This window comes from Pollicipes pollicipes, unplaced genomic scaffold (genome assembly GCF_011947565.3).
Source record: "Pollicipes pollicipes isolate AB1234 unplaced genomic scaffold, Ppol_2.1 Scaffold_7262;HRSCAF=8765_pilon_pilon_pilon, whole genome shotgun sequence".
Taxonomy (NCBI): Eukaryota; Metazoa; Arthropoda; class Thecostraca; order Pollicipedomorpha; family Pollicipedidae; genus Pollicipes; species Pollicipes pollicipes.
The window spans coordinates 24,412,211-24,432,313 of NW_023597055.1; positions in this window are offsets into that span (position 1 = coordinate 24,412,211).

Sequence of the window (20,103 nt, forward strand, 5' to 3'; positions counted from 1 at the left end):
AAGAGCATAGGAAAGTCAGCTGCGCGATACCGCACATTGCAGTTTACCCTAGTCATGCAAATCGGCGGGGAGCAGCAACAAGACCATCGGACGGCAGCCAGAGGAGCGTGGAATAGGCCACCGTCATACTGCGACCCGCCAGTGTCGCTCACGCGCTCTTCCGCGCAAACGCCGGCCATCAAGGCGCGCCATTCGACGAGCGCGGCCGCTGGCGGACGGGCCGCGGCCCCGCTACGCCTCCAGCCGCATAACGCCCGAGAGGCGAGTGTTTTCTTCGTCTTCCCGACGCATACCTGCGCAGAGTGGCAAGATGGCGGCGGCCGGGCCGCGGGCAGCGTCGGCCGTTCGGCGCCGCCGCCGCCGCCGCCCCGCCGCGATAAGATAATGCTAATGCCCGAGTCAAGTTCGTTTATCAGTGTATTAGCGAGCGGTGCCAGCTCGGTCGGCACGGGCGGATGTGGACCTGACCATGGCAGTGCGTGGGGGGGGGGGGGACCTGACGACACCGTTGCCGTCGGCACGGGAGGGGCGCGCCTCAGGGCGCCGGCCAGCCGCCGGCGGTGACGGTGACGGGGACGGTGACGCGGCGGTCCTGCACTGCGCGGACCAGGCGCTGGGCGAGGTCAGGTCACCGGCGGACGGTCGGCGGATACGTACCGGAGATCGAGAGACAGCGGATCGTATCGGAGATCGAGAGTCAGCGGATCGTATCGGAGATCGAGAGTCAGCGGATCGTATCGAGGGCCGAGAGACCCAGCAGTCCACTAAGGCAGCGGCTCCATTCCGCGACAGGCCAACTTTCAAGCCGACGCCGACTTCCACACCGCCAGTTCAGAGCGTCAAATGCCGCCCGAGCACTGCGGCCACGTCAGTCGCTCGCGGTTGTTTGATGACGAGATGCGCCAGACGGCGCGGGGGCGCTATGTTTGGATTGTTTCACAGATATACATATGACTGCCACCAACAGACAGAACATCCTCTCAGTTTCCATTGGGTACGCCCCGCAAAATCGGCGGTATTTTCCAGATGTGCATCGACGTCCGTGGGTGCTGCAGCGGCCGGTCTGCCCGCAGTCCGCTTAAATTCCTCTCTAAAGTGACCTCGGCGCGCGGGTCCAATTAGATGCTCGGCGGGAGGAGCGCCAAAAGACGGGAATATGAATAATCAAAGTCCAGGCGCATTCTTCGGACCCGCCACGAATTAATCACTCCATTTATAAACAGCCGGCGTCGGGTGATGGCAAAACAGGGAGGCCGGATGGCGTCTGGAATTTGACGGCCGGCTTTGATCAGGCCGGAAACAGGCCTGATCCGGCTGGCCATCAGCCTAGCTCTGACACACAGCCACCAGCCTGGCTCTGACGCACAGCCACCAGCCTGGCTCTGACGCACAGCCACCAGCCTGGCCCTGACGCACAGCCACCAGCCTGGCCCTGACGCACAGCCACCAGCCTGGCTCTGACGCACAGCCACCAGCCTGGCCCTGACGCACAGCCACCAGCCTGGCCCTGACGCACAGCCACCAGCCTGGCTCTGACGCACAGCCACCAGCCTGGCCCTGACGCACAGCCACCAGCCTGGCTCTGACGCACAGCTACCGGCCTGGCTTTGGCACACACCCACTATTCACAAGTTCACGCACTAACAAACAGGAAGGCGGATTCTCCGGCGATAAGTGTAGAATTTATCTGTCACGCGTATTGAAATGCTCCATCATCTCACAGTTCAAGCGCCTTCGACGTAGTGTCCCTAATTGACCCAGCTGCACCTCCGGGAGAATTCTGGAGCCTGCGGGTGGCCGCCGGCGCAGCTCGCCAGCGCCGCCAGGCCAGAAGACCCCGGCTTCAGCCACGCCCGGCGCCGCAGCACGCGTCCGACCGCCGCCGCCTCGCGACCCGCGCCACTTTTTGCGCGCCGGCCGCGGGAACCGGTCGGCGCGCGCCTTTTTTCGGGGCGCCGGTGCGCGACCGGACAGTGACGCGGCTCTCCCAGCGCGCCGGTCGGCGTCGACCGTGACCGGTCACTGGCGGGCCGCTCCGACCGAGTAGAGGGCGGGCGGCGGGCGGCGGGCAGCGGGCGGCGACCCGAGGCCAGGCGCCGCACGAGCGATCCCCGCCCGCCGATTAGGTCCCGACCGGCCCGGCCTTCTCGGGTATGGGCACGGGCAGGCGCCGGATCGACGCTGGCCCCCTGCACCGGTGTCATCGGCGGATAGCGCCAGCGGCGGCTAGGCTAGGCCGGACAGCGAATGTCGCAACCGGCCAGCTGGCGCTGCGCTGTTTGATCCTTCCATACAGTCTGGACCAACAGAGCACCACAGATGGCTCTTGAGCAACAGGTGTAGCATGAGAGCGATGCACCTTTGATTGGCTGGCGTCGCCCGGCGACAGGCGTGCAAACGACCTTAAAATGTTCGAGAGCGGCTGATAGGCGTCGCATGACACGGGATTACCAGTCCCCACAGGACGCGTTACCGGGCGGCGATCGACCGTGTTAAGCCGGCGCCCCATTCAGAGCGCGCGCGCTAACACTCGACAGCTGACAGCCGAGCCGGAGCCGGAGCCGGAGCCGGAGCCGGAGCCGGAGCCGGAGCCGGAGCCGGCGCAGCAGCAGGCGGGTCGCCAGCGGGGCCGGCTGTCACACCACTCCACTCCCTAGGACGGGGCGAATGTCGCGTGCGCCGCACGGGCCGCGACCACCGCCACGCCCCGCCCCGCCGTGGCCACAGCTGCAGGCGCAGACGCAAGCGCTCGTGTCCGGCTGGCGTCGCCGGACCGAGCGTGCAGGCGTCGTTTGCACTGTGCAGCGGTGCAGCGGCGGCGCGCGGCGTCCGGCCCGCCGGCCAGGAAACACAGCGCGCCCACCCCCGTCACGGCACCGATCGGGGATTCCCGCCGCGTGCCGTGACTAGCTAATTGAGGCGACGCGGTCTCGTGCCGCGGCTACAAAATGGCCACTTCGCCGCCAAATCGGCCGCTTGGCGGGGAAAAAAGCCAACCGCCGAAAAAACTGGACCTAGTTAGAAGTGGCGCCTTTCCGACGCTTGCGGCAAAAAAACAGAGCGGGGGTCGCGGCTCGTCGGTGGGACTGGCGAGCGTGGACGACACCGCGCTGCCCCTGGGTCAGGCAGGCGTGACCCGGCGGGAGGGCGTCACTTCCAGGCAGCGGTCCGGTCGTGACCGGTCACGGTCGTGCGGTGACCTGACCCGCCAGGCAGCATAGATCTGCAATAGGGGGGGGGGGGGGGGGAGAGGAGAGGGCGTGCCGGAGGCACCTGTGTGCCGGCACGCCCACTTTCGGCGCTCGCCAACGTCCTTGTGGATTGCAAACGCGTTACGATTTACTAGGCAATATGACGCGAGAGAGCAATGGCAGCCCGATAGTGAAATCTCCAAATGGAAAAATCTCAAAGCAATCTACTCTCATCTAAAATCTCAGAAGCAAACTGTTCTTGATATACAAAGTTGGTGCTACGGTGTACTGGAAGCAAGCGAAACGCACATGCGAAATAAAGAGCAAGGAAGCGAGTATCAGTGGGTATTGAGTCCGTGGTTAGTGTGTTAGAGCCACCAGCGTGGTTCTAACCGGTTATAACGATGTCTTAGCCGGCTGGTATGCTCTATTCAATGCCACTGTGTCGTAAAGTGACTTCTATTGGATCCTCCCCGTGTCAGCCCACATCAGTTTCTAAAATGATGTTTAAATTTATGATGGCACATACGGTAAAAATGTTGTCAACAATGAAGATCGCCAAAGTCGTCCGAAGACGATTCTTATGCATGATGATAGTACCAAGCTATCTTGATATAAAACTGCTACGTAACCCCTTTAACACTACGGCTACTGGGGCCGGGGGGGGGGGGGGAGGCGCCAGAGTATCAGAAAGTCTCTGAATTCGATCGCCTCTTGAGTGAGAACGGGACTGAGCCTGAGCGGGACGGAGCCTGACAATGACGGACTTCATGAACAGACTGTAATGGCAGGCCACTCTCGAGTCGTATTGTATTTAAAACTGAACAAGATGACCGTCTCATGTCTGTCGCTGGGTCTTACGCCTTGTGCCTAATTGCCCTGGCGCATTAACTAGAACAAAATGCTTCGATGTGGCACCAGAATGGCTTCTGGCATGCGAATTTGCATCAATGGGGGTCATGCCTACATTTCCTCGACACTGCGGACGTTAACCCCTTAAGCGCATACAGTCAACATCAAAGCGCTTCGCTTTGACTCGGGACGTAAGTCAAGCTCCGAATCATGTCACTACATACGTTATTTTTACAGCTTTGCAGTAGTTTATTGCTGCGGGTTAAAATTGAGTCATTGCTTGATTCACGATGGGGAATTAATTTACAAACGTAACAAAGAAAAGAGCTAAGCTACGTGCAACCGGTTCTGACCGTTTGCTACTGGTTCAACTAGTGCCATGATCACCGTATAAAAATAAACAAGCAAAATTCGCGTTTGTTCCATCTTACCCGCGCAACAAGCTTTCAGACCAGTGGCGCTTGGTCTACAGATGTCTCACGAGACGTATTACCGCTAGTACAATGTATGCTCCCACAGCTTCCAAATACCTCCACGCACTCCTGAGTGCAGTCAGGTCTGGCAGACTGGGCCTTGGTCCTGTCTGCCAGGTCCTGGTCCTGCAGCTGACGCCCAGCAGGCAGGGGTCAAAACTCACGCTCAACAAACTGTACCGACCACGGAAGACTACAGGCTACACAAACTAACTACAGACTATGCAGACTCTAGAAGACTGTGCACTATAAAGAATAAAGAAGACCGCAGACCATGCAGACTATAGAAGACTAGTCTGCACAAACTATAGAAGTTCTGAGGGCTGAAAGACCACACATCTCTAAAGGAACTCATAATTAGATATGTTGATCCTGAATCTGAACCCTAGTCATTTCTGAATGCTTCAGAGCCAGTAGTGATCCTGATCGCACGCTGCTGGACGCTGACTGTGCGTTGTGCGAGAGGGCCTGGTGCATTTGACTAGTCAACTTCACAGAAACGGGATCACAAAGCAATGGTCACGATGTGCTGTATGCTCGAAGACGCTGAGGCAACACGCGGGAGATGGTACAAAAGGCACCTACGCATCCGCCGTCGCTTTTCGCACGCTTGTCGAGGTTATCTTTGAAGGGGGACGGCAAGGCCGAGGCTGAAGCTTGTAACAGAAATATGGCGGGGTCCAACCACCACACCCTCCGCTGCACCAAAACCTGAACACTACGCACAACGTTCGAAATCCCGTGCCCATCAACACACGGTGGTCAACACACTTCTTGTGATACGGACTGTCGCGAATCCTGAAACCAAGCCATTTTCGTTAAGAATGAACTAGTGTAATTATTTATGTTGCCAGGTGCCAGTACAGCATCGGAGCGCGACGTTACGCATCGCGGCCGTGAGGCTGTGCCAAAGGCCCTCGGCGAGTCGGTCGTCAATGCTTTATCACGCAAGTTTCGCAGCTACAGAACAAGCTGATCGCAGTGTCAGCCAAGCGGCTCAAACCAGCTGATCACAGCCTCAGCCAAGCAGCTCGTTTGCCGGAAGTCAGTCGCGTGCGTTTGTCTCCCAGCAACCACGGCTTTCTCCGACCACTTAGCAACGGAGCGTTCAGTCACGCGCGCCAGCGTCTGTTCCGGCTATTGGGCGCGCGCCGGTGGCGTCAGGTGTTGGTGTCGTGGTCGGCGTGACCGTCTCCGTGCACCTGTTCCCACGGCCCGGGAGACTCGCACGCGCGCTCAGATAGTGCGCCTCCGCGCTGGCCGCCGCGGCCGGCGCCGGATGCGTGACAGGCCGAGGCGACCGGAGCTGATTGCGGCTCTGGGAGGCTGCGATCGTAGACAGGAGGACCACAGCTGAGCTGAGGGGGGAAGGTGCTGCACGTCGCGTGCAGCGCGCACGGCGAGCAGGACCGGTGATGAGCTTGGCTGAGTCGCCTTGACCCAAAAACGACGGCTGGACGGTTGGCTCTCCAGCTTTATTCCACACGAAAATACATAAATAAGGAGAAGCCCGTGCTTCCCGTGCATGGTACCAACGTGCGCGTAAAACAGTCTTTCAAACCTGTCCGTACTCATCCTCAAATGTGGATGGGGGCTAAGTTATGATGAGCTTACTATGAGTAACGGGGCTCGCTTCCTGGGAAAACCGTTGGTTTCGTGCCAGCTGACAGTTTAAGACGGTTCTTACCACCCCCTCACGGCGAGCACCTCAACCTAAAGCGCTGTTTACCGTAGCCGCTCCCCCCCCCCCCCCCCCCCCCCCCCCACCGAGAGCGACGACGTACAGAACGTACACAAGACCCATCGTTCAGTTGAACAACCATCGGCTAAGTCGGACCGCCAATACCCGCTGCACCAAGCAGGGTCTCAAACTGATAACAGGCCCGTGGGGAAAACAAACCTCAGCTAATGCACTATTCTACGAACGCATGTGCCACATTAATGACGCCACGCGGCACTGCGAGCGATCACTGCAGCAATTGTACCTTCAGACTCCGGCAAAGCCCCTGTGACTTAATGTTCCTGACACGAGAACATCGACTTAAGCGAATAAGCACACTAGGGAGGGGAGAGGAGCGAGCAAGGAGGGGATTACCCAGCGCACGGTCTCAGCACATGGTTGCCACGAACGCTTCCGAGATTACACCTGTCACCGTGGGTTTCTCACCTGCCCTTCCAGTCACAGGTCAGGGCCGCCCCCGAGCCAATGGCGGCAGCCAAAACACACTGCCAGCATCCATCCGATCTTCCAACAGTGTACCTCCATCTCACTACCTGCACAGGGCAGACGCCATCGTCCAGAAATGTGGGACAGCCCAACGTTCCCACGACCCCACGCACCCGGCGCAACCCCGAGACTAACTGAAATCTGCCCGGCAGCCGGCGCATAACTAGCGCCACGTGCGGACAGAATTCCAACTAGCCGGCCGCTGGCTCGTCCCGGCTTTCGGCTCGCCACCGCCGCGCGACCAAAGTCGGCTGCGCTGAAGTGGCGGCTGCCCGCGGCGAAAGTGCGACCCGCGGATAAATTGGCGGTCACGTCAAGAGTGATGGCTGGAGGGTTGGGACCCGAGAACCATTTGACCCTAGGGCGGCCCAACCAGTTGAGAAAAATGCCACCCATTGACGATGTACGCTCACAGGTAGCTACAAAAGGGGCACAGAAGAGTGGCAAAAATAGAAAGGGGAACACAAAAACGTTGCGTGTTTGAGAAGCGGGAAAGCAACATAATCACCAAATTAAGGAGTGAAAGCTGAGAGGAACTAATCTTTGCCGACAGTGGCCCCCTTCAGTAACAAATAAAGTAAGCTCCGTTGGGTCATTATTTCCGATCGGGGAATCAGAAACCCATGGTATTACAGAGCATGGTTCAAGGATTGGTTCGCGGATGGGCTGTGCCGCGGCCCTCCAGATATAATGCTGTATGATCTACAAGCTGTTGGTAGTTCTGCCTATGCCTATCAAACTAACCCGCCTAGATTTGCACGGTGTGCTACATCACCGTGCATATCAGTTATTCGCGCAGCTGTGCGTGCGAGTAAATGGAAAGCTGGATGTTGGTTACGTTTATATTCATAAGTTAGGAAAGCCACTGAAGTGGTGATAGCGTCCCACAAAGGCACTTGTCATCTTGCACTTTTCGGCTCGCCCCGCAGTAACTCTGACCTACGCTGCGAGGTCACTAAGTTTTCCCTTGCTGTCATCTTTACGTCCGCCTCATCGACGCTTCCGATGTTGATTTCATACAGAATGCCTTCATGTCATGAAGGTGCATTTCTAGGTCAAAGTGCAGGCGGCCAATAAAAAAACTAAAAATGGCACTGTATGTATGGCATGTTATCATTCTTGAAAACATAATAATGCATTCCCGGATGGATATCAACATTATTTTGACAAGCCCGCATCACTAGTTTTGCGGTACTGCACGCACCCACGAAGCACGTATGCTTGTGCTCTCCACAACGCTGTATACATATCCCTGATGTTATGCTGTCTCTTCTTAGCTCAATGTACCATGCAAGCGACTGAAGAATAGAAGTCTTGGCTAAACCCATGGAGCTGGACACAGTCAGCTTTTTTCACCGACGCAACCCAGCTCCTGTCTAAAGGTTTCACAGCCTTAGAGCTTACATCGCTGCGAAGTGCGAACCCCTCAGGCTTCAGTAATCAAACGTCTACCTATTTGATTAAGCAAATGCGGTTCCTCACTTTGTTAGAACCTTGTCGCCATATTCGCCGGAACGGTGTTTGGTGAGCGCCCATTGTTCGGCGAGGGCTGGACATTCCCGGCGTTTTATCGCCCGCTCCGCCTGCCCACGGCTGGGCCAGCGGACCACAACGGGGCGCTCCAGCTCGGTTCGACACATTGAGCCGCGCGAGCCAGCCATCGACGCATCAAACCGCGTGAGTCGGGCCACCGACACATCGAACCACGTGAGCCGCGCCACAGACATATCGAACCACGTGAGCCGGGCCACAGACACATCGAACCATGTGAGCCGCGCCACCAACACATCGAGCCACGTGAACTGCGCCACAGACACATCGAACCATGTGAGCCAGGCCACAGACACATCGAGCCATGTGAGCCGGGCCACCGACACATCGGACCGTGTGAGCCGCGCCACAGACACATCGAACCATGTGAGCCGGGCCACCGACACATCGAACCACGTGAACTGCGCCACAGACACATCGAACACGTGAGCCAGGCCACAGACACATCGAGCCATGTGAGCCGGGCCACCGACACATCGGACCGTGTGAGCCGCGCCACAGACACATCGAACCATTGAGCCGGGCCACCGACACATCGAACCGCGTGAGCCGGACCAGCGACACATCGAGCCGCGTGAGCTGGGCCAGCGACACATCGAACTGCGTGAGCTGGGCCAGCGGCACACCGATGGTGACGTCAGCTACCAGCACCTGCTGGGGAGGAGAGACGATGGAATCGGAGCAGTGGCTGGGGCAGACGCACGGATAGTTAGGCCTGAGGGGCTCGTGCCGACTTTGAGCCCTTTGCTTTCCGCATGCTGAACGTAACCATACCACGGAAAAATGTCTTAAAGTTATCCGTGTTTTTCATAGTCGCAATACAATCCCTTTAAATAAAAATGAGATCCCATTAAAATCTCAAACGGTTGACACCCCAGGACAAGATGCATTTCGGGTGTATGTTGGACTATTTCCAAGACTCGGGCCTTTTCAAGGCTCACGTAGCCCCGCACCTACGCCATTACCGCCGGCCCTGGTGAATGGAAGGACCAAATCCAACGCGCACGTCCCGAGGACGGAAAGTGGCAAGTGTGCGTGTGCCTTGGACAAGGACGAAAGAAAAGGGCGGGTGGGATCGCCTACCACCGAGTCACGTCTTCCAGCATATGAGCATTTATGGGAGGAAAAAGACTGCGTTGTTCATTGCAATTTCCACAGATATGGTTGTCTCATAGACTTTAGGGTGTTAATTCTCAGAAAGGAAGCAGTTCACATGACATGTCTTCGCCAAGAATCCATCACAATTTATTCATTTACATCATTTCGTAATTGTCAAGTTACCTCCTCATCCTATCATCTCACGCACGTGGCTATGGAAATGTGGTGCCCATAGCTACTATATGGAAATGTGGTGCCCATAGCTACTATATGGAAATGTGGTGCCCATAGCTACTATATGGAAATGTGGTGCCCATAGCTACTATGTGGAAATGTGGTGCCCATAGCTACTATGTGGAAATGTGGTGCCCATAGCAGCCACTCTTCTGTCAGTCCGACCGTGACAGCTGGCTGCGTATTGATATCGATATTGATATCGATATTGATATCGATATTGATCGCATGCTGCCCGCCTTGGAAATGCATAGAAGTCGTAGGCACAGTGCAATTTCAGGGTCTCGCGTGTCTGCCAAGCGGAAACGGCCGTTTCCACGCGGGGGTAAATCCCAAAACAGACCGATGCCACTATAAGGCGTGTTCTGCATCTTCGTGCCTTGTAAATAACTCAGTATCCGAGCTGAAAGTGGGTTCACTGGACAGCTTGCAAGCCTGTTGGTTGAATGGAGCAGTACCGGCGGTGAGACATGTTGTCAAAGGTTTGACCCACCATCCGAATTCGCATACTGAAACCTGTCTGGCCATCTGGCTGTACCAACACGCAGGGGCAAGCGAAAGGGAGGGGCTGCCCCTCAGCCCTATAAAAGCCTGCATTTTACCTTCATCATTGTAGATCGCTACTGGCACAGAAAGTTAAAATACGACGTCGGGTTTCTTACCGAGGTCCGTCCCCCCACCCCCGCTTTAAAATATTGACTGCGTCCTTGCCCACATGTATCCAAACGGAAAGCGACGAGACGCCCTTTCCCTGCAGTGTCCGGTGACGTCACGCATGCAGGTCTGCTACCCAATCACCTGGTGGTCCGACGCCAGGCGGAGGTGGGTACGGCAGCGGGAACGACCACGGGGGGGGGGGGGGGTGGGATGCCGAGGCCCGCCGCCTTCACGTCCACCACTCCCCAATGTCTCCGCCCGTAAATCCGGCGCTGCCTTTGTCGCCCGCTCTCGGCTGGACAGCCATAAAATCGCGTAGCGGCTATCGTCGGAGATCCGCACGAAGCTGCCCCGATCTGTCGGCCCCGACTCGACGGCGATCACGGGCGCGCCCAGCATCGCAGGACAGGTGGACAGGTGAGGCGCGGGCGGGGGGGGGGGGGGCGGACGACGGGACTGAGCTGGGTCAGCAGTTGACACCCGCCTGAGCGCGACGTGCACGAGTTCACTCTTGGAACGCCGCTGCCCGTGATACGCCGTAGTAATCCGAACCATCGCCCCCTCCCCTCCGTCCCCCCCCCCAATACCGGCACGAATCGCCTCTGAATAAAACTGAAATTGGGCTGATATCAGGGGTAAGGTGGTGGCCTCAATGGACACAGTTTGGGCGTCTTTATTGGAACTTGTCCGTCCAAGGCTACCGGCTCCCTAAATCGGATAAATGCTGCGAAATCGGATGTCTCGGCAGACGGTGGCGTTGTGGAATAAATTTGTCAACTCAAGGTCTTCCGCTTTGGGAAATTCGTCTGGATTATGAACTCACGGATGTTGGAAATTCGGCCCTTCTCTTTTGGAACAGGAATTAACCAGAAAAAAGCGATGCGGGAAAGCAGCTAACACCCTATCACCCTGGTTGGCAGGTAAGCCGCGCTCGGCTGCACGTTTCGGAGAGCCTGTCTGTTGATGCTTGATGGCCACACATTGGGGCTGAATTATTAGCCCCAATATCAGCCCCAACATATTGGGGTTGAATTAGCTGGCTTTCCGCAGACGCTCACTCATCTACCCAGCTTCCTGTGGAAAGCCGTGAGCGTGCGATGAGACCGAGCACACCGCTGATTGCAGGGAGGGCGGCTTAACACGCGCGTGGTGCGTGCAAGTCTAAAAGCCGCCTGTATGCACAAGCGCACGAGTTGGATGCAGCGGAACCGCTAGAAATCAGAACAAATTACAACGTTGCATCACTGGCACACGTACAGTGGCACACAATCATCCAGTGCATCATTTGGTTTGGACACATGGATATTTACTCTTGCAAGTGGCGATTTACATGGAGATTTACTCTTCTATGGGTATTGAGTGCAACATGAGCCCCGTCGGTCAACGCATACACGTTCTGACGGTCCCCAGCAGTCTCTGGCGGCAGTCCTCCGCCAGGAACGTCCTCAGTTTGAGGGGGATTCTGTGGATCCAACAATTTGCGCTGTTGGCTGATCAGCAGTTCGGTTATCACCGGGTTTCCTTTTTTCAAAATTGCAAGCTTCCTTGTCCATGGCTGACGCACGGCTGATGAGTTGCCAGTTTTAGCTCTTCTTGCACCGTCTTGGTATAGAATGATGTTGCTAGAGGTGGAAAAATATCACCTGATTGTGGATGAATGATGAGCTTTTAACTGGGTTGAATACTTCTTGGCGTAAGCGTTGGCGTTTATGCATCCATGTTGAGTTATAACATGATCGCTGCACCTCTTTTTGGAAACAAAACCTAAGCCAAGATTTTCTGGGCAAACATAGCTTTGGGCATGCACCTGACATCTTTGGGTATGTTTCGTCCTGTCAAGGGGAAAACCTCGCTTTTTTCTGACATCGTTCTCGATGAGACAGAGCTACATATTATGAGGCAGGATTATGATATTTTATGTGGCCTTCAGGCGCCTTCTTCGGAGTCGAATACAGTGCCAAAGTTTTTGTTTTGCCTTCTGACCCTCTGTTACGAAAGGAATCCACATTCTGCGACAGGCTTGGAGATCAAAAGAATAGAGAATAGATTTTTTATTGTGTTGGAGATTTATTGCCGAAATATTTCGAATTTCCTGTCCCTTTTTTGGGGGTGACGCTTTTATGGTGCCCGTGCCCTGTTTCAGGGCACAAGCATTTACCATTCATTTTATTGAACTTTTTACCCAGTGCCAGAGTTTCTGTCGTTTCCTTTTCCTTCTTTAAATGTCTTGCTATAACAGAATAAACGGAAGGTCGACTCATGGGCCTGCGTTTGAAGTGTCTCACCGTATAAACCTCACCCAACTCCTACGCTTTAGCAAAACAGATGCCAGCGACTTCGCTTCAGTCTCTTTTTTCCTAAGTTCTTCAGTGGCTAAGACGATCAAATTGGAAAAGCAGTCATTCACAGAGAACTCTTCGTCCCCAGGACATTGCACGTGAGCCATGGAGCACATATTTATCCCAAGCGAAGCTGCGCCATGCACCACCCACATTTGTCCAGATCCCTGCTGCTCTTCATATGTAACCACATTCTCCGCGTCCCGCCTGATCGAGGCGGGGTGTTGCCTGTGCTGGAAAGCATATGACCGCCATTGCTTTCGGCATGCTCCGGCAGGAACTCATACTTTTGACCTGGCCCAGCAGAAGCCTGGGCTCCGACCTCACCCGGCATGTTTCCCCGGTCAAGGTCACATCGGACGTCTGCCGTTGGTGGTCGGGGCTGGCTGCGGTGAAGATACAGCGCAGCTCAAGCTGTGGAATGGATCCGGCGTTAGATGCCTGCAGAGAACGTTGAATGGCATGGCAAGCCGTACAGCTCGTGCGACTGTCAAGTGTCAAGTCGGTACAGTGGAATTAAGCGCTTAAGTCGCGTGTGGTTGTCAAATCGCGGGAGATACGCGCGTGTCGCGCCACGTGATCTGTGCACGTGTTGCACAATTTGAGAAACTCAGACGGCCCGTGCGGTCTCTTCCACGCCGGTTGGCTTTGCGCACTTGGCTTCGTCCGGCCTGAGTCCGATGCACAGCCCGGAAGGGCAAGTCTGACAAGGTCAAGAAGGGTCAAGTCTGACGGGGAACCTGGAGGGTGTGGTCTGAGGCTGCTGAGAGGCAGGGTGCCCTGTGATGCGATGCCTTGCGGCAGTCACCTGTCAAGGGCGAGTCAAGGTCAAATCCGGTTGTTTCCGATTCCTCGTGACGTCTGGCCTTCTGCCCATTGGCTGATTTGTTGAGCTGCGCCAAATGCCGCTTCCTTCCGGCGTATAAATCACGGACCGGCTGCAAACGCGCTGGGTGAGTTCAGTCACGACTTCCGTTGGCTAACCTGCAACCACGAGCTGGTGGCTGCGTGCAAGATGTGGACAGTGCGCCCTCGTGACCCGCAGAGCGAGACCCGCCTGTGATGTCTCATCCCGGCGCGCCGTCAATGTCCGAGCCGCGCTGTTTCTGTCGTCGCACGTGTGGGCGTCGGGAGCTCCCAGACATGGCTCGTGTCCACTGTGGCATCGGGTTCTGAGAACGTGAAGTCCGCCGCGCTCCGTTGAAAACCCGGCCACAAAAATGGCGGACGATTGCCAGCTCGCGCCCGCAGACTGCACAGAAGCTGAGCGCGCGCCCACCCGGTGACGGCGAGGCTGCGGAGCACTCTCGCTTCGTGGAATCGTGTGGCATAGTGGGTGATGGCGCCATTTTGGTCAAATAAAAGAAGTTGTAACTTCTGGAGGACACAACATGCAGCAGACATCAAGGAGCATTACGGAGCTCGGATACATTTCGTTAGACTTAACTCATGGAAGCTGAAGCGGCGCCTCAAAACGTCACCAAATGTACCGTTGGGGCTTAGACATTGGTAATGCCTTCGAGGGTGGTACGAACACTGGCATGGCATCGGGCCGTGCCACCATGCGGTTTCCTTATCTGCCTCGTAAGCCTCTTATTTAATGAAATTAAATGTGCACGATGGACTAATAATTATCATCTTGCGGGAAACTGATCATGCACTACATTTCTACAAGAGCCTTAACTGTTTGTAGGCTCGTCTTCGCAAGAGTAGCATACTTACTTGTCTGGGGGCTCGTCTTCTCGAAAGCAGCATACTTAGCTGTCTGTGGGCTCGTCTTCCGAGAGTATCTTACTTAGCTGTCTGTGAGCCCGTCTTCTCAAAGGCAGGATACTTAGCTGTCCGCGGAGTCGTCTTTCCGAAAACAGCATACTAAGCTGTCGATTGGCTTGTCATTCCGAGACCAATATATTTGGCTGTCTGGGGTTCGTCTCCCCGAGAGCAGTATATTTACTTGTCTGGGGGTTGGTCTTCCTGAGAGCATTACACCTACTTGTCTGGGGGCTGGTCTTTCCAAGGGCAGCATACGCCATCCTGCTCGGTGAAGAGACGGAGGCGACGCTTGGCTGATCGTTGCCTTCTATGTAACTTCACGCCACAACCTGGTGATGTTAGTGTTAAGCTGTTCCGACATAGCGCCCGAACACATACCGACTGGCATGTTGGCACTGGGATCGAAGGCTTTCCGATTTGGTTCGGAGTAAGAAATGGCCGACTCCGAGTGCGCTGTGGGTTCCTGTATTTTATGTTATATTGATGTAACATAATCTATCTAACATCATTATCTCACACGTCATAAATACATCGCTTGATCCATCTAAGAAGCCATTCTTTCAGTTGTTGCTATGCACCCACATGACTTGTGTTCATAAGATGTTAAGCAGCAATCAAGATCCCCGATGATCGCTCACTCGAGCAGGTTACCGTTTTACTTGTGAAGCAGTAACCTGATCGAGTTTTACTTGTGAAGCAGTAACCTGCTCGGGTTTCTACTTGTGAAACAGTGACCTGCTCGAGTTCTACTTGTGAAACAGTGACCTGCTCGGGTTCTACTTGTGAAACACTGACCTGCTCGAGTTCTACTTGTGAAGCAGTGACCTGCTCGAGTTCTACTTGTGAAGCAGTGACCTGCTCGGGTTCTACTTGTGAAGCAGTGACCTGCTCGGGTTGTACTTGTGAAGCAGTGACCTGCTCGGGTTGTACTTGTGAAGCAGTAACCTGCTCGGGTTCTACTTGTGAAGCAGCAACCTGCTCGGGTTCTACTTGTGAAGCAGTAACCTGCTCGAGTTCTACTTGTGAAGCAGCAACCTGCTCGGGTTGTACTTGTGAAGCAGTAACCTGCTCGGGTTCTACTTGTGAAGCAGCAACCTGCTCGGGTTCTACTTGTGAAGCAGTAACCTGCTCGAGTTCTACTTGTGAAGCAGTAACCTGCTCGGGTTCTACTTGTGAAGCAGTAACCTGCTCGGGTTCTACTTGTGAAGCAGTAACCTGCTCGAGTTCTACTTGTGAAGCAGTAACCTGCTCGAGTTCTACTTGTGAAGCAGCAACCTGCTCGAGTTCTACTTGTGAAGCAGTAACCTGCTCGAGTTCTACTTGTGAAGCAGTAACCTCGCACAGCTTATAGGGTTACTGGTTGACACTGCGGACCTTGCACAGATTAATGGTGAAAGACATGTTGTTGAAGTCATGTAGAAATTAACATGGGTTGAATTATTTTGTTCGTCCTGTGGTGAATTTGTTTAATGGTTACGCTTCATCTTACACACTGAATCCTACCCAATGCGTGATATGAACACTTCATCAACGTATTCAATACAAAAACACCCCACGGCACAGGGCGTAAAGAGACAGGAAGCCTGTTGCAAACCACAAGTAGACTATCTGCGCCCCGAACCTCACTGACCGTAAATATTGAGTAGTAAAAACAACGTCATTTGTCTTTGCCACGGAAAACTCAAATGGCTAAAAACAAAAGCGAGCTGCAAAGTCCGAATTGCTTGCATACTGCAGATATGAGACTAAGTTATCCGGAGATAAATGTGTTCAGTGGTACTCAGATTGAGGGACAACGCCAGTTATGATAATTGGCATACTGGATAGCCACATTGGCGTGTTGCACGCAAGATTACCAGTGCTTCAACCGCTGCTGATCGGTGCCCGTGTGGGGAGGGGGTCTTTTATCTGGTGGTCGATGGTCTATTAATATGTGTAGCAAAAGTCAACCAAATCTTCTTCCAGGCCATTCATTTTCTCGACATTCCGGTTTGGTCTAATTGACAGCTGATTACTGGTGCAGCCAGCTATCTGCACCTACCGCGTGGTTGCAGCAGGGGCACATTGTAGCTTTATGTGCATGCTCCGAGGCTATGTGACCCTGTAACGTTTGATTATCTAAAATATTATTGAATGTTGTCTCGGGTTTGGTGCGATATGAGACATGAGCAAGTTATGCGTTAGACAGTCCAGTATGATGATTTAAGTGCACACGCCACAAAGCACATTTGCATTGGTGCTGACAAGCCTTTTATTTTGTGATATATGCTCGAAACGTGCAGGTACAATCATTGGTTGTTTACCGTAGCATTTCACTGAAACAAATCAAGGTTTTGATCACACACTTGACCCATTCAAAGCTACGCTCATTCATTGTATTGCTTACCATGTTGTGCTTGTTACTTTTGTGTGATTGCAGGAATTACGCCGCGTTCTGAAAGTCATTGGCCGATACGTGGCTCCCGGTGCTACTCCATGTATATAGCTCTTGCCCTATGCTCCAAACTGTCTCCTGTCAAAAATGGTATCTTTAAATTGTAATGTTGTTTTTTTATTCAAATTATTGAAACAAAATTGATTCATGATTATTCATGGCTCCACACGTTGGAATATATCTTACGTCTTGAAATGCGCGGCGTTGCTTAGATAATTTTCGCTTCAAAGCCGTTCATATTTTTTCTGTGACCGATCGAAACCAAATTGGTCTATATCGGTTTCCACTGATCAAGCTTGTAGCCATTAACTGACATTGTTGGAGTGCCGATAGTGTAGTTGTTAACGCGACTGCGTTAACACAGCGCGTCTGGGAAACCTGAGCTACGGGATCCAATGTGCCGCGGTGCCCACCCTCCCTGCCAGGGTGAGAGGCAGGCGACGCCACATGGTCCCACCAGTTAAGTGTATCGTAAATCCCCAATGACGCACACAAACACATATGAAATCGTGTAGCAGACCTGAAAACTGGACATCGCCGTCTTCCCTACCCCTTTTCCACATATACTAAGATAGTCCAGTTGATCCGCCTGCACCTAATAACAGTTATCTACTACCCTTCAGCGCAGCGACGCGTCATTTATTCTGAAAGATGCAACGCAATCACGAGCTTCTTACGAGCCAACGCCGTGAACGTAACTATAGATCCTCAGTCGTGCAATGAACTGATCCTGTATTTAACCGAGATGGGTAGCTAACAGCATGACCATCTGCTCTATGGAATAATCATTTTTGTGACTCAATCTGTGACCAAACTATGGAGCCTAAACTTTTCTGTACCTCCCTATGCAGATACGCCGGCACAAGTAATGGTAAATAGCGAAACACAGCTAAGATACTGCTTGTTTTCTGTATCATGCAAGTGGAAATATCAATTCAAACGTACAAAATTCGCCCCCAGTGACTAAAGCAGATCTATCGCAAGCGTCCAGCCCCTAGGCAACCACCGTGGATGTCCGTATATAGTTATATAATAAACGTGCATATTTCCAGTATGCACGTTTATCTGTGAAATGCACATGTGGAGCCTGCTTCGGTCTCATAATATAAGCCTTGTAAATCTATCCCCCAAAAAAGAGGAGACCAATCGCCTTAAGAGGCTTGCAATCAGCAACAGATCTTGGGACGTCACCCAACGAGACCTCAGACATTTAAAAATGAGCTGAGATTACTAAGCTTAAGTGAAGGATCATGGCAACGAGCTGGTCCGTAACCAAGCACAACTGAGGTTACCATGGCAACAAGTTGGTCCGTGTTACTCGATATGCATTATTTAGAGATGCTTGGATTTTTCGCTAGCGTCATTCGCCAATGTAAATGCAAAAGCGGTTTCCAAGTCAAATGCTCTCTGATAAAACTGATGAGCCTTATTTCTTCAACGAGGCAACTCAACGCGGTTATGTTAGATATCACACGGTTTGAAATGCGTTTCTTGCAAACAAACAGTTGAAAAAATACTCAGACAATTACCAACCGTCAGCATTTGTACAACATGCCCCGACACGATTTAAAGCGTTTCAGAACCTTCCGCAAGGTAATCTTCGTCAGCACATCTAACGAGTCGATTTTTACGAGCTCATACATCTGTTGTGTCTTACTATGCTAAGAACAGTTGCTCAGCTCGAGTCATCATCATCGATCGCCTCCAGCCCGTCAACAGGACAAAGTGGAAGAGGTGCACATTCCAAACATACAAACGGACAGAATGCGCCAGTCGTGACAAACAAAAGTCCTATGTCGGAATTAAAAGCATCGATGTCCCACGGCCACTACAAATTACCCGTGCATTTTGTGCATCCTGAAACTGTTGCGGCCGGTCAACACGATCTAACCCCGCTCCCCCCCCCCCCAAGATATCGTTGAATAAGCCCTAAGTGTTTAACATAATATGTAAAATAAGCGTTTAACCCGCGCTTACAAAAATTCAACCAACCTAAAAACAAGTTTTGTTCGAGTGTATGCACACAACCTGTGACATCTCTCCTCATCACAATCAAAATGGCATGCCTCACACAACTAAGGTAAGGTTCCAGGTAGGTAATGCCGTTTCACTATCAGTCAAAGAGGGTGAAATTTTCCATGGTAAACGGCAGGGCTAGTCATTCGCTTCCCGCGCATGTAAATCACGTCCGGGGATACACCCTCATATTTGATGAACACATCACCCGGGATCTAACATCAGCCTGCATCGGCTCCGGCCTCGCCCAAGCCTGGAGACACGGCCTCCTGCCAGGGCCCAGCCGCGGGCTTGGCTACATCAGCCCGCCCAGCCCACGGCACTGCACAATGGGGCCCGCGCGCCGCATTGTCCGAGTGACCGGCTCCACGGCGTCGTGCTTGGTGCGGCGACCTCGAGTCGTTTGTCACGCACTGGGGAATCGTCATACTCTACTGCAAGCACGTACAAATGCTCGCGCTTGCACGCACGTTTTGTTCATTCCATATTCGGCGTCATAGCGGATAGTTTTGCTGTCCGCTCGTGGACAATGCTCTGCTGTAGTTGCTGTCGAAATGGAATCGGGGAAGTGAAAATGGAACAAGGACCAAACTCTTTCTAAGGTGAAGAGGACATGTGACAGCGCGACATAATGGGTCCCGTCCGGTGGCATAGTGTCCGCCGGCAAAGTGCCCGCCCAGTGTCACAGTGTCAGCAGGCCGGGCGCCCGTCCGGTGCCCCAGTGTCGGCCGGCCTGGAGCCCGTCCGGTGTCGCAGTGTCAGTCGGCCGGGAGCCCGTCCGGTGCCCCAGTGTCGGCCGGCCGGGAGCCCGTCCGGTGCCCCAGTGTCGGCCGGCCGGGAGCCCGTCCGGTGTCGCAGTGTCAGCCGGCCGGGCGCCCGTCCGGTGTCACAGTGTCAGTCGGCCGGGAGCCCGTCCGGTGTCGCAGTGTCGGCCGGCCGGACGCCCGTCCGGTGCCACAGGGCCGGCCGGTCGGGAGCCTGTCCGGTGTCGCAGTGTCAGCCGGCCGGGCGCCCGTCCGGTGTCACAGTGTCAGTCGGCCGGGAGCCCGTCCGGTGTCGCAGTGTCGGCCGGCCGGACGCCCGTCCGGTGCCACAGGGCCGGCCGGTGTGACGCTGACGCGGCGCCGGCTATCACTTGTTTTGATGGCCGAGCCCCCGCGCCGATAGCGGGCGGCGGCAGCCTGTTTACCTTCGGCCCGTGCTGACCTGGCGCCGGGCGGCGCCGGCGCGAGGGGGGAGGTTCCTTGAGAGGGCGTGG